We start from the raw sequence: 13775 nt of genomic DNA on the forward strand, positions 1-13775 counted from the left end.
AAAGATCCATAAACACCAAAGAGAAGAGATCTCATGACAGCAATCGTTACCAGGATAGATCAGTTCTTGCAAGAGAGACATTATTTCGACAATCTGTTGAATATCATTTAAGAGGCTGACTATGTTGAAAGCTTGCAGTTATTAGAAGCTCACTTGTTTCTATTGTTGACTCAACAAGTATTGTGTGTGATTTCCCCAGAGTTGCATCAATGTTTTCCATTTTAATGTGCAACTCCTTTAGACACTTTGGGAATGCAGGAGGCAGTCCCCGGAGGACAAGACAGTTAATTATTTCAAATGGATCAATACATCGATTGATTTATCAGATGATAAACAGGGGGTGCCTTCTTTGGGGCTATGAATATTAATTGATTTGACAGAATAAACCTTGGTAAAACAACAAGTAGGGGCATCAGGGCATCACTGTATTAATTAGACATGCTGAAGCAGCCTTTAACTGTTCCTGAAGTTTAATCAATATACTACATTTGAGTCCCAAAGGCTTATAAAAAACAGACTTTGAAATCCTTTAAATTGTTGCCTCAATGAGGTTTTAGAAGTTTCATGTATTCTTGTGCTTGTGGGCTATCTTTTGCTTCCTGAAATCAATAATGACCCAGATGGTTATATGGTTTATTTTGTTGTTTGTATCACACATGAGAAAGAGAGAGAAAAACCACTACTTTTGCTTCATAATAGCAATTGTAATCTTATATATCCATGATCTGCTCATTGCTTTCTGCCAGTTTCTATATTCAGTAAATGATTTGTAGTGAGGTGAAGTGTTACTTAAATCATATTGCTCCATAGGCACACGCGCCATCCAGCCTTTGATTTAATACTTGATGAAATGTAAGGATGCTGCAGTATTTTAATGACCAAGACACAGTAAAAAATAAAAAAAAGATTGTTGGAGGCAGGAGAGCAACTTGCCCAGAACAGAGAACAGGGAAGAGGAAGCTGTGACTCCCCAGACATTAACAGTGCCACGGGAGACAAAATGTGATGGTCACTGCCTGTGAACAGAGCTAAGCAACTACTTGGCTCCCAGCCCACTGCAGCACCTATCTAGTGTGAGATAGAAATTTTGCAAAATCCATTATGAGTAAGGCCAAGGGGATGACCTGGCCATAAAACCGGTAAGAACCAGTTATGAGGGAACCTAACTGAGTGCTAGAGAAAAAAAACAGTTCCAGATCAGAGGCAAGGAAGTCTCTGCATTTAGAGCAAAAAAAATTTGAGCTGAGTAAGTGTTTTCAAGGGCTGTGGCTGGATGAGAGATGGTGGAGCAATAGGGTAGCAGAAGATGGTTGGAGAAAGGCGAAGATGGAGTATGCATATTTATCTTATAGAGGGTGTGTGTTAATGGATGTGCTCTCACAGATTTTTTTGGACTCTGCATTGTAATGCATTACTGAATGAAAGTCTAATTGGGATTCTGCTTTAAGCCTCTGCATTGAAACCCCCCCCCCAAGGGAATTTTCTCCCATAACTGCTAGGTAAGGTTGCTGGTAATGGAGGAGAAGGCTAGCGGCTGCCTCAGTGCTAAAAGTCAGCATCCATTCTGCTCCTGAGCAAGAGTGCAGCAATCAAAGAAAAGTGGTGAGGATCATCTAAGAAATGATTTTAAAGGTACACTGGTAGAGAAATCCAGGCAGAAAACACAGGGAGCAAACTTCACAACCACTGCCATCCACCTTCCAGCACTGACAAAAGTGAAGGTCCAACCAGGTTGGCAGCTTACTTTCATCTCAGCTTCCCACATTTTGAATTTACCTTTCCCTTATTTTTTTATTTCAAAAAGATCATTGCAGACTTCAAGCTCACGGAAAATATAAAAGCAGTTTACAGCAACATATGCATGATAAAAAAACCACAGAAAAATAAAACAAAACCAGGGATCATCAGCTAACTATGAAAGAAGTTGCCTTCCCTTTGCAGTGGACAGCAGAGAAGTGTCGAACGTTCAGCCCCTCTTCATGCATTTCTCATGCAAAGAAACAGCATAGGGACTGGGCAGGGGCACTTTTATAGCCTGGCCCCTGAGGTCATGTGGTTCCACCCAGCTCTTCCTATCTTGTGGGATAACCTCTGAAGCAGGAAGCCCAATTTTATATCTATACTCCTCTATATGATTTAGAACACTGGAAGACAAGGCTACCAATCATGCAGGGAGTTTGCATGTATTTAGAAAGGGCTCCCTGCTTCTGAAGTTATCCTGTGAATCTAGAGAGGTTGCACCGTCTTTATCCGGAGCTGGAGTTTCTCACCACTCTAGGTGTGTCGGTTCTCCTGAACTTGCAGCCTCCTCCAGCAAGGGCTGGTGTCATATGTGGTGCCTCCCTGTGAATCTTGTTGGAACAGGATCATTCTCTTCCTCTGGGGACTTATTTATTTGTGGGCCAATCCTCATAGGAAGGTGGTGCAGCATTTTTTATTTTTTTTAAAGCTAAAGGTAAAACAAATCAAGGAGCGTGGCATCCAAAGACGGAGTCTTTTCTCTGAGTACTATTTGCCTCTCCAGTTATATGTAAATACTCTGGTCTCCTATCTACATGGATCTTTGAATGATAATGCTCAAATTACATTTTAGTCCTTGCTGAACATTTTAAACAGCCTTGTATAACTGTCATGAAAATGTACCATTCTAGGCAGAAAATCCATGTTAATTCAATTCTTTGCTCTGATGTTATTGGTGGCAAGGGGAGTAAAGGCATTTCACTCTCATGGTCAAATAGTGGTTACTTGACCCTAGGCAAATAGATCCTGGTAGGGCTGATTTGAGGGTTTGCTTTATAAACAAATCTGCAAATTTGCATGTGGAATCCAGTGATTTGGCATAACTGCCCTGTGTATTTCTTTTGCTTCAGTATTTGATCAATACACGATTCTCCAAACCCAGTGTAGATTTTTCCAGCTGTGTTCTGTACTGAGGGGTCTGTACTCCCCCCCCCCCCCGGTTCTTTCTTTGATGACTCTGTGTTGATTTTCTTTGGTTATGGTTATCACATAGGTGACTTGAAAGAAGCCTGAATTGAAAGTCAGCTCCTTCTGCCTCCTGGCCCTGAATAATCATAGCTTGACTCAGGTGTCTTCCTAATGAAATCTCAGGTGTCTTCCTAATGAAAGAGCAAGTGTAAATCTAGCATTGCCTGCCTTCTGTTGTGTAACATTCCCCATTCCTGCTCACCTTATCTGTTGGGCAGTGTTGCCATTGTCTGTCTTGAGATAGACAGATCAGAAATTTGGAGTGGTGTCCCAGCATACTGTTCTTTCCCACCATTTAAAATTTAGCATGACATGATGATACATTGATTAAAAAGCCACAGTTTCATATGCAAGAGGGACTGCAGTCTTAAAAAGGAACATTAGTTTTCTTGGTCATAAGGCTCGCCCTTCTCTCCCAATTTCTAATCCAATAAACCTCAAGTCTGAATTCTGCCTTACTGTGAGTCAGCATAACAATTTATATCCCCACTCCCTGTCGCCACTGCCCATCTTCTGAAGTGCAGGGTTTAGTTTGCTTCTGCCTGTGGATCCATTCTCTCCCTTTTATTCTTAGAAAACATTTTCAACTACCATCTGCTGCTAATTTTTGCAAATGACTGCATGTTCTATTGATCCATTTCAACGTGGTCTTTGCTTCTCATTCCCCAATGCATTGCTGTTTGCAATTTATTTCACAGCCCTTTCAGTTCCACATATTGAGATGTGTGCTTTGCTCTCCCTTATGCGACTACATTTTAAGATATTAATCACCCACGGCAATGCTTAGCCCTCCTCCTCAAACTGCTGTTGAAAAGGGCCATTAAAAAGCTTAAGGGATTCCTATTTAGCTGCTTTATTGTCCAACATTATTTCTCATAACACTTTTGGTAAAATAATGGCAGAGCACATTCCAGTGTTATGATTTTAGCAGCTTTATTGGCATTACGTTTTATGGGTGAAAAGGACTGGTTACCACGTTGTATGTGAAACACTGTTTGCATCATGCTTCCTTGCAAGGGAGCCACAATATTGGCATTGTTTGATATTCCTACGATTACAATGTTTTTTCCCCAATGACTGAATACTAAGCTTGGTCTTTTAGTTAACTGCCATTTTTCTTTGCCTCTAAATTCATAGAATGTTCAAATTGTAGAGTTGGAAGGGACCCACAAATGTCCAGATTAGCTCCTTCTACTGTAAATTATTACAGACTCCTTGCTGTCTGAAACAATCCCTTCCGTGGCCATTGAGTAACATAGACCCCTGTGTTTCTTGAATAACACTGGTGTCATCAGAAATTATCTAATATACCAAAGCTGCAATCCCATGAAAACTGACCTGGGAGTAAGTGTTTTTGAACTCAGTGGGGTTTACTTCTGAGTTGAGACAGGGGGGAATTCAGTTCCTCTGTAATCCACACTTTTCAAAGCAGCATGAGTTCAAACTCAGTCATGTGAACAAAACTGCATATAGTAGGGCAAAGTGTGCATAAAAATGAACGTGTTAGTGAAAATAACACACAAAAATGTATAATATTGTGGAAAATTTCTTTGGGAAAATGGGAAATTGCACAGAATAACATTTATTTAAGTAGAAATCTTCATTAAAGTGCTGATGAATTTTCAAGAGGAATTTTTTCAAACGAAAACTCACCAACTGCTGTAGAAATGCAGATAACTGAACATAAGACTGAAAACATGAGAAATTGAGAGGAACCAAAATGGACAGATTTGTGCACCCTAATACTGCCAAGTTTCCAAAAATCTATTTTGGAGAAGGAGAAAGGTGGAAGAACAGGTAGCTCACCTATGCAGACATGAGATGGAGCCCTTTTCTGCCTCCTTTCCCAAAGTAAGGTCTTTTGGGAGGGAGAGCATGAGAAGGGGAGTAGCAGGGAAGTGGGAAAGCCACACTTCAGCCAAGCCTTTTGAGCATTCCTGCTGAATGCTTGAAAAAGCTTTGATGTGTTCTTTTGGGCATTCAACAGGAAATACTCAAAAGCCCAAATTGTTGTTATTCTTAAACTATCAGTAGTCCAAGATCCTTGCTGATCTACTAAGAATCATCCCAGGACCTATCAGTAGATCCTAAACTACCTCCTGCCCATCCATGCTTAGTGGTGAGAAACTCCTGAACATAAGTGTCTGTGTATGAATTTCAGGTTTACTGTTTTACTCTGCATTCCTTTGGGAGGCTAGAAAGGCCATGTAAACACAACATCATCACCTAGTCCTCCATGGACAGCCACTGTGGAAAGTGGGGCACCCATCAAAGAGGCTATGCATAGCTGGCAAATCTGGGGGCCACTATCCCTGCATTTCCCACAAGCATGTCCCCTTAAATGCAAATATTAACCTTGATCAGATCAGACTCCCTCCTTGGCTTTGTTTCAAAGAGAAAGCAGCAGCAGCAGCACCAACACCCCCCCCTTCATACTCAATATGATACACATGCATTTTAAATTGCAATATCTGAACCCCAGCAGAAAAAGTCCCAAAAGCCACAGCCCTGAGCTGCTATCCCATTTCTATTTTGCCCTTGCCTAGGAACAGCAGCAGATGGGAAAGATTCTTCAGTATAGCTGTACAATGCCTCTGAAATTGTCAGTATAATGGCAAACAGAACATCATCTTTAATCAGCTGCAGCAAACCTCCGTTTCCATCTCCAAGGCCTTCTGTAGAAGAGGGACAAGACAGGTTTGTCCATTAGCTTCAAAGCCATTCCATTGGGTGGCATATGGATGGCAGACTGAGGCTGGCCAGCTTGCATCAATCTAGTTTTTCCTCTGCGTCTTTCTCCAACCCATTGCCTTTCCATTCATCTGGCCTGCAAGCCCAGCCCATTCATATTGCTAATAGATGAGTCCTCATTATCTGGCCATGAGTGCAAGAAAGAAGCGTGCCGGTCCGAAAGGGGAGTACCATTTTCTGGGTAGGCTCTGTGCCTCTCCTGTGCTGCTAATCCATCTCTTTGTGGAGAAAGGCCCCTTGCTGCAAAGAAACAATACGACTTGCATGTCATCATTAGTCTGAAAATTATAAAAGAAACCTTCCATCAGTATTGGCACAATTACCTTCCCATTCGCCTGCTCCACCTCATTAAAAGGAAAATGTTACAATTATGGCAGAGACGGGAGGAGCAGATTAATGTTCTGTTTCTAATGCATTGATGAATTGGCACTTAGTCAAAGAGATTCTTCTTTATTTTAAATGAAAGCCTGTCTTGTTTTCACACAAAAAATGTGTTATAAATAACACAAAGATAGGGAGAGTCCCCTATATCAGGGGCCCCTTGGCTGTGAATCTGTTTTCTTGATTAGCTCTCAGATGAGATGGGAAGGATAAGAAGCCAGTTAAAAGGAATCATTCAGCCTTCCTTATGGGAGAATTTCCAGAGGTAAAGCTAGGAGTTATAGAATTATTGCAGACACATTCACTGGTTCACCCCTTATGCAAAACTGAACATCTTTGCGTATGGAATAAATAACATGTCTTTTTGAAATGGTGTCTTTAGTGTGGAATGGGGCTTACTCCCAGGTAAGTGGGTATAGGATTGAGGCTTCATTTCTGATCTCAAAGGCTCAGGCTGAATAATAAAGGAGAACATAAATATGTAAAAAAAAAGAGATAAAATGGGTAAGAGACATAACTTAGTGCCCAACATGACCTGTTTGCCAACAACAATAACAATATCCATTACAGCCTTCTTCTGGAACTTGTGTACATAGTTACATCCCCACCACATATGCTCAAAATATTCTAAGCCACTTTGACTCACTACGGCAAAAAAGTAACCAATAAATTTAATAAATAAAAAAGTTGATCACTAGTGTGAGTGAAATGGGATAGAATTGTTCAGTCCATCCCTACTTTGGAGTGAGCCCTACCCAGAATGAACAGAAGGTTTCTCCTTACATTCCAGTATTTGAAGTGTTAATGCACTCATTTCCCAAAGAAACAGAGATTGAAAGAAACAGTGCACATCTTTGGTTAACAGCTTCTATTATTCAGTCCACATGCCCCTCGCCTCTGAGGTTGACCCTCACCCAGAATATGTGAGGGGCTGAGGGAACAGGAGGAAGCTCAGATCTTGTTGAGGGAATGCCAAACCATGGTTTCATTTTACATGTGACCACAGTATACCCAAACTGATTCAAAACAAAGTTTTCTTCCTATTAATGAGATAATAATTTGGGGTCAGTTTACTTCTGTGTTAATGCTGAATCAAATTTAAAGCTAATGAGAGAAAATGAGTTCCTGTGGTAAGTTAGTTATTCTTGGCTCATAACTACCTCTGTGGGGAGCCATTTCAAGGCTTCTCAGTTCACAAGCTGTAGTTTTCATTAAAAGGAATCAGACAATTGGATTTTTATCTTTGCGTTTAGACCCCATTGAAGCAGATTTAGATAGCTGCCTTTAATTTTCTCCCCCACCTTTCATCTTAATTTTATCAGGGGATGTCCATGGCAAACACACAAACTTCAATCCTGAAACATTTACTTTGTTGGAAGGAATCAGAGGAACTATATGTGGCATGAAAACTGAACTCTGTGGTCACATTAAAGGGATATGGGAGTTCCCCTTTAGTTAAGTAGCAGAAAGTGGGGGGTGTCTACGATTATAATTCTACAATTTATTTAAAAAGTTACCTGTTGCTAATAAGTTGGAATGCGGTTTACACAATCTACTTGACGATGTCTCCAAATGTGTCTTGCTGGGATCATCTTCCTCTTCCCCATTGCCCTGCCAGTTCATGACAATCAGGTTGGCTAAAAGAGGGTCATCCCACTTTTTACTCATCCTGCCAGCTACCAATGAAAGTGTAGATCAACTCACAGGATTCACCAGTGATACTGTAGGGCACAGGTGTTTCATAAGACAACACAGTGCCAAGACAACATGGATCATATTTGCTTTTCCCAGACACCCAGGGAGGAATTCAACATAAATGCTTTGTTTATAACAGCTGAATGATCTCCCCTCTTCTTCCCCTGTGTGCTGTTCGAGGGGTTCTCTAAGCCCCCCACTCCCAGAGCCAATTTAGTGGGACAAGAGGGAGGAAGCCCCATTGCATTACTGGAAGCCCTTGAACAGGCTTCTTCTAGTGGGACCAGTTAGCTGAATCTCGTCCATAATTCTCCCCATCTGGAAATTGGCCTGACAGACAAACGAAAAATGTGGGTGCATTGAGAAGTAGAGAGAGAGTTGTACGTTAGTACAATTTGTGCCCTTGTACAATGTCATTACTGATCATGGGGCATATATATTAAGCTAACAGTCTCAGCTTCTAATTTCCCAGATTTGTGGAGCTTGAGCTACTACTCTAACTCTAATCAACATGAGACAACTTCTGGCAGGTTGTTTGATCATCGAAAATATTTACTTATTGCAATTATTTATATCCTACTTTTTAAGATGCAAATCCTTCTATGATGGTTTGCAAGTAGCATGAAATTATAGTTTAAAAAAACACAATAAGCAACATCAGCATGTAAAAAGCCGATCAGGATCCCTGCCAACCCCTGGCTGGTAGAATGGCTCTGTGGTGCATAGGGGAAAGTCCAGCTGGAAAGTCCAGAGCTGGATCAGGCTCTGAAGTGTTTATTGCCTCCCTCTCTCCTGCAGTCCTCACCATAGGGCAAGTGGTGGTACATAGCCCTTTGATATAAATGATAAAGTCCATCTGGAGCAGCTCCTGAGGTGGTTTTTGCCCCTCACACTCTCTCTTTCCTGGAATCCTCTCCATAAGTTGAGGTAGATGGCACTGTAGGGGAGACGTCCAGCTGAGGTAGTCTTCACCCAGGTTTCCCTCTCTACCAAGATGCTTCTTGCAAGGCAGCTGGTGGAACTTAGGGAGAAATCTATCTGAAACGGTATCTGAGGTGGCCTTTACCTCAGAATCGGTCATTTTTCCTTTATGGATTGGTGGGCAAATGCCACTCTAATTTCTCAAGAATAAAAATTGCCTCTTACATTTTGTATTAATCAGTTATCATGGTCCTACAATGGCATTTATTATATTTCCATTGTATCACTCATTTGCAGCAACCCTCGGACTGTTTCAAAATGTCATGAAAACGTCACTCATGGGAAACATTCAAACTCTCATGGGAAACATTTAATTTATACAATTATTTTTATAGTCTTGACCTTCATGTCTTTAGATGTTCTCTCCATTTCCCTTTATCTTTTTGTTGGAGTGCAATACCGAAAAGAAAGAAGTACTCCACTGGGCTAAAGGTTACAGCTGCTTTCTAAATATGTGCTGCAAACACTGCGAGAATCTTTTAATGCTTGGTATAATTGCTCAGCATTAATTCAGTGGGTGAAACACTGAAGTGACCTATTCGGGCATTGAGAAATCTGATTCCTGCGGTGCTGGGCGAAGCATGGCTTATATGATACTGTTATTAATTATGGCATGCTTCCATGGTATCTTTAACTGTGGGCATTAAAGATATTCAAAGCATTCACTGGTGCTTAGGAAGCCATATCTGTCAAAGCTTCCCCCCGCCAAGTCTGTGAAAGCTGTAAAAGACTAGATTCCCTTTTACAAACCAATGAGTTTCCAGTATCTTTGGCCAGCAAAGAAAGAATCCCAGCCAAGAACAGGAAGGGAAACCTACCTTTCTCTTATTTGCTCTTATTTGCTTTGTTTCATCAGCAAATCAGAACCCCCTTGCCCCCTTGCTTCCCTCACAGGTGAAGGATATTCACCACATTCTTCTTATTCATGAGATAACAGCCAGTGTGTCATAGTGTGCTCAGAGCATTGGCCTAATACCCAGAAGACCAGGGTCCACATGGCAGTCATGAAACTCAATGGGTGATTGTGGGCCAGTCACTCACTCTCTGCCTAACCTCACTCACAGGGTTGTTGTGAGGATAAAAATGGAGAGTAGTAGAAAACGATGTACACCACTTTGAGCTCCTTAGAGGAAGGATGGGATATAAATGTATAAATAAATATTTCCTATCCAATATCATGATCCCATCATTGAGTTACACCTGCTGAGCAGAGATGTGATTGCTGTCAAATTCTGTTGTGCAAACAAAGTACAACTGTGTGATGGCAAAAGTAGACAACGTTTGGTACCTGACTGCAAGGAGGAGCAGAATCTTACCTTTAATAAAGACAAGATGGCCAAGGGCTTTTCTTTTTCTTCATTAAGAAAAAGTGTCTTGCTGTTGCTTCCATGGATGGCTTGTCTGCTCTCAGCAGTCCATCAGTCTTCTGGAACAGAATGGCCCATAGGAACAATGATGGTATGTCATAATAAAGATGATAATCAAATCTTCTTGGGGTCAGTACTCACTGATACAGAGCACAGGTCCCCCCCCCCTTTGCTGCCAATGGCAGCCATTTTGTGCTGGCACCTGCAACACTTTTATCAATATACAAGTTGATAAAGCACCCCCCTTTTTTAACCAAAAGAAGCACTAATTATGATGATGTGTGGCATTCCATCTATTTACATAGCACTTTGCAAAGAATGAGAGGTTGGTGAAACTGTTGGCCATCCCACAAAAACAACAAAAGAAGGGGCGGAAATTAGGGCTGAAATAAACCTGGGGAAGAATGGGTGATTATTTCCAGTTGCAGAGCCCTTGGCTGGGATGTGTAAGGGTTGGGTGCTGAGTTGAAAGGGTCTATTCCAAAGGCTTCATGGAAAAGTAGAGTTCTGTGAAGGGATTTAAAGAATGTAAGGGAGATTTTCTCACAGAGGCATTCTTCTAGGATAAAATACGTCTAGAAGTTCATACACTGAGGTAAACAATGCATTTGAAGTATTTTGTGGGAAACTATGTTTATTTATATATGTATTTATATATGATTTTTTATCTTTTTAAAACTAAAAACAGGTTAATGTGGGGAAAGGACAGAATGGACACCAGGGACCAGAAATAGACTGATCCATGCATCCCCAGGGGGTGGGCTGACTTTGTTCCTCCACCAGAGGTGTCCAGTGCCACACAGGGAATTGTGTAAACTGGAGCCTTGGGAGAAATATGGTCATGCCTGAGTTTCTAGGTGTTCAAATTCCAGCTGAACTTCAGTCAATAACAACAACAACAACAACAACAACAATGAATGAAATGTGATTTGAGCTCTGACTTCAGGAGCAATTTTGTAGTGAAGAACAGCAGCACCAACTATTTGATCTGAAATGAATGTTGAGAGAAAAAGCTGCGAAATGTTTCCTTAGTTTTAAGTGTATTATCTATTGCTAGGATGGGGGGGGGGGGACCTTAATTGCTATTCTGAAGGGTCTGCTATCAGGTGTAGACATGTAAATGCACACCTACACACACACATTTTATTTTGGCAGGTGCAAATCCTCCATGGGGGAAAAATTATTCTAGCACCATAATGATGTGGTGTGTGTGTGTGTGTGTGTGTGTGTGTGTGTGTGTGTAAACTAATGTGTCAGTTGTGATTGGGCTGAGCTGCAACAAAAAGGAATAGACCTGGTCAAATTGTCATTCCACCCATGCTGTTGTTGACATGTTTTATTCCTGTATGCAGACATTAATATACCAAAGCTATAAGTAAGTAAATCGGACTCAACAGGAGGGCATGCACTAGCATATTTCACAACTCTACTGGATTTACTGCAGCGCTTTGAATTCACAGCAACCTGGAAGGGGGGGGGGAGGCTAGACTGGAAAATAGACCTGAGATGTGTTTGCTAGAATGAATTTGAATTGACAAGTTCTTGCACAGGAAAAAAAGAAACGCCACCATGAAAACAAAGTCTCAAAATACTGGCAGTGAAAGGCTGATTTATCTTTAAATCTTGGGTTTCCTACCAAACATTTAAATGCCATAAAATGCAACGCAATGAAAAAACATGCATATGCAAATTCTACGGATGCAAAGTTGAGAAGTGCCCCAAAAGTGTTTTAAAGAATAATAATATGGATCAATTGGTTGTCATTCCCTTTCTATTCCAAATTCACCCACTAGAGGCAGCATCCTAATTTTAACCCCACAGCAATGAGGATTCAGCCCTTTGCAAGGGGGAAAGTGCTGTAATGTATCTACCACAATCTTGACAATAATGGGTGTTTTCTCTAGAATTCCAGGGATAATTTACAGAGTCAGGTTAAGTGTGACGGGACTCACAGCTTTCCTCATGATAAACTGCTGCCAGCATTTGATTGCTCATTTGTATGAAGCCATTATAACACATCCACTATCACAAATCATCAAGATGTGATGAGAGAGAATGATCTGTGATAGCAAACCCTTCATAATGGCGCTACTGAATAAGCAATGGTGGGATGGCTACAGGTTATCCTGTGGAAAGCTCTCAGTTCTGTCTGATAAGATTATAAAGTGAATTGGTCCTAAATAAAATGCTCCAATGGGCTGATAACCTAATGGGACCCAGATAGATATAGCATGGTTATTTCTCTGGGAAGGATAAACCTGTCATTCCTACTGGCAGCAAAGGTACACCCAAATGTTGCAATGTCTGAGGAGGGGGAATGATGCTAAATTCTAGAATTGTGAATCCATGGATGCTTCCAGAAGGGTATTTCATGTGGGATTGATGCTCCTCAAACATGCAAGGGTTGGTTTTTGGTTTTTGGGTTGTTGTTTTTTTGCAAGAGCCACGTGGTGTCATTGTCGTCAAAATGCCAAGCCATATCTCCCCTCCCCCCCATTTAATCCACATTTACCCTTTCTGGGGGAAATACAGTTAAGTGAAGAAGAAATAAAGTGTTGCCACTATGTTCCCACCTGCAATATCTGCACAACATTCATGATATTAAGCCCCAACCTAGAAGAACCCTTAGTGGACGCAAGCACATGTTGCAAATCTTGCAGAAGCTTCTCACTAAAAGGAATCCCTGTTATTTCAGGCCACATTAGGCCTACCTACAAGCCTTTAATTTGCAGCATGCATAAATGAGGTGGAGTTCTTCAGAGCTGAGAAATGTACAGATCCAGTGTGGTGTAGTGGTTAGAGAGCTGGACTAGGACCTGGAACACTAAGGTTCAAATCCCTGCTCAGCCATAAAGTGGTCAGCCACAGTCTCTCAGCCTAGCCTGTCTCACAGGGTTGTTGTGAGGATAAACTGGAGTAAGGGAGAAGAAGCCACCTGGAGCTCCTTAGGGGAAAGGTGCTTGCAAGGGCTCATATAGTTTGATGTTGGTTTTGCTTCCCTCTTTGGCTACTCCAGCAAAGCCATGTGTGTGTGTGTGTGTGTCAGCAGGGATATAATAGGGAGTACTTGATTCAAGAGACGTGAGGTACGGCAGGAGCACAGATGCTAATCTAGGTCTGCCATATGTCCAGATTTTGGTGGACATTATTGGGATTTCAAAGGCAGATTTGACATCCGCTCATCAGTTTTGGGGGTGTCCTGGTTTTTACTTTTTGAAATATGGCACCCTAGCTAATGCATGCAAGCACTCAAGGCCTATTGCTGTAGACCCAGACCATCCTACTCCATGCTTCAGAAGCAGGTGAAGATAACCTAGTCCAACCATTTCAAGGACTGGCTTGGATGACTGATGAGGGTTCCAGCAAGAAAGGCAGATGGGGTTCCACTAGAAAGTAGAGAAGGAGCTGGTCTGGCTGTGAAAACCAAAGTGATAAATTGAGCTCATATCAAGAAGAAAATTACAGTGTTGTCCACAATGGACCCAGGAGACAGGTTTTGTGAACAAAGTTCCTGGGAGCTAGGTTGATGGGTTTCATCAGCAACAGCCACTTACTCACTGAGCTTTTATTTTTATTTTTTTAAAAAAATGTACAAGGAGGGACAGTGCTTTT

At 41.5% G+C, this 13775-nt stretch overlaps 1 long non-coding RNA gene across 2 annotated transcripts; it reads right to left on the reverse strand.

Annotated features, from left to right (window-relative positions):
- Positions 1-5595: 5595 nt before the first annotated feature.
- On the reverse strand, positions 5596-10214 carry LOC308586308. Of its 2 annotated transcripts, none has more exons than XR_014007785.1 (3): positions 10113-10214; positions 7638-7841; positions 5596-6017 (listed from the first exon to the last, which is right to left on the reverse strand). It is a non-coding gene; the product is annotated as an uncharacterized lncRNA (long non-coding RNA). The 2 variants fall into 2 exon arrangements; XR_014007786.1 differs by having other exon boundaries at positions 5596-5979; positions 10113-10212.
- Between the last annotated feature and the right edge of the window lie 3561 nt (positions 10215-13775).

This window comes from Podarcis bocagei (assembly GCF_964188305.1).
Source record: "Podarcis bocagei genome assembly, chromosome: 4".
Taxonomy (NCBI): Eukaryota; Metazoa; Chordata; class Lepidosauria; order Squamata; family Lacertidae; genus Podarcis; species Podarcis bocagei.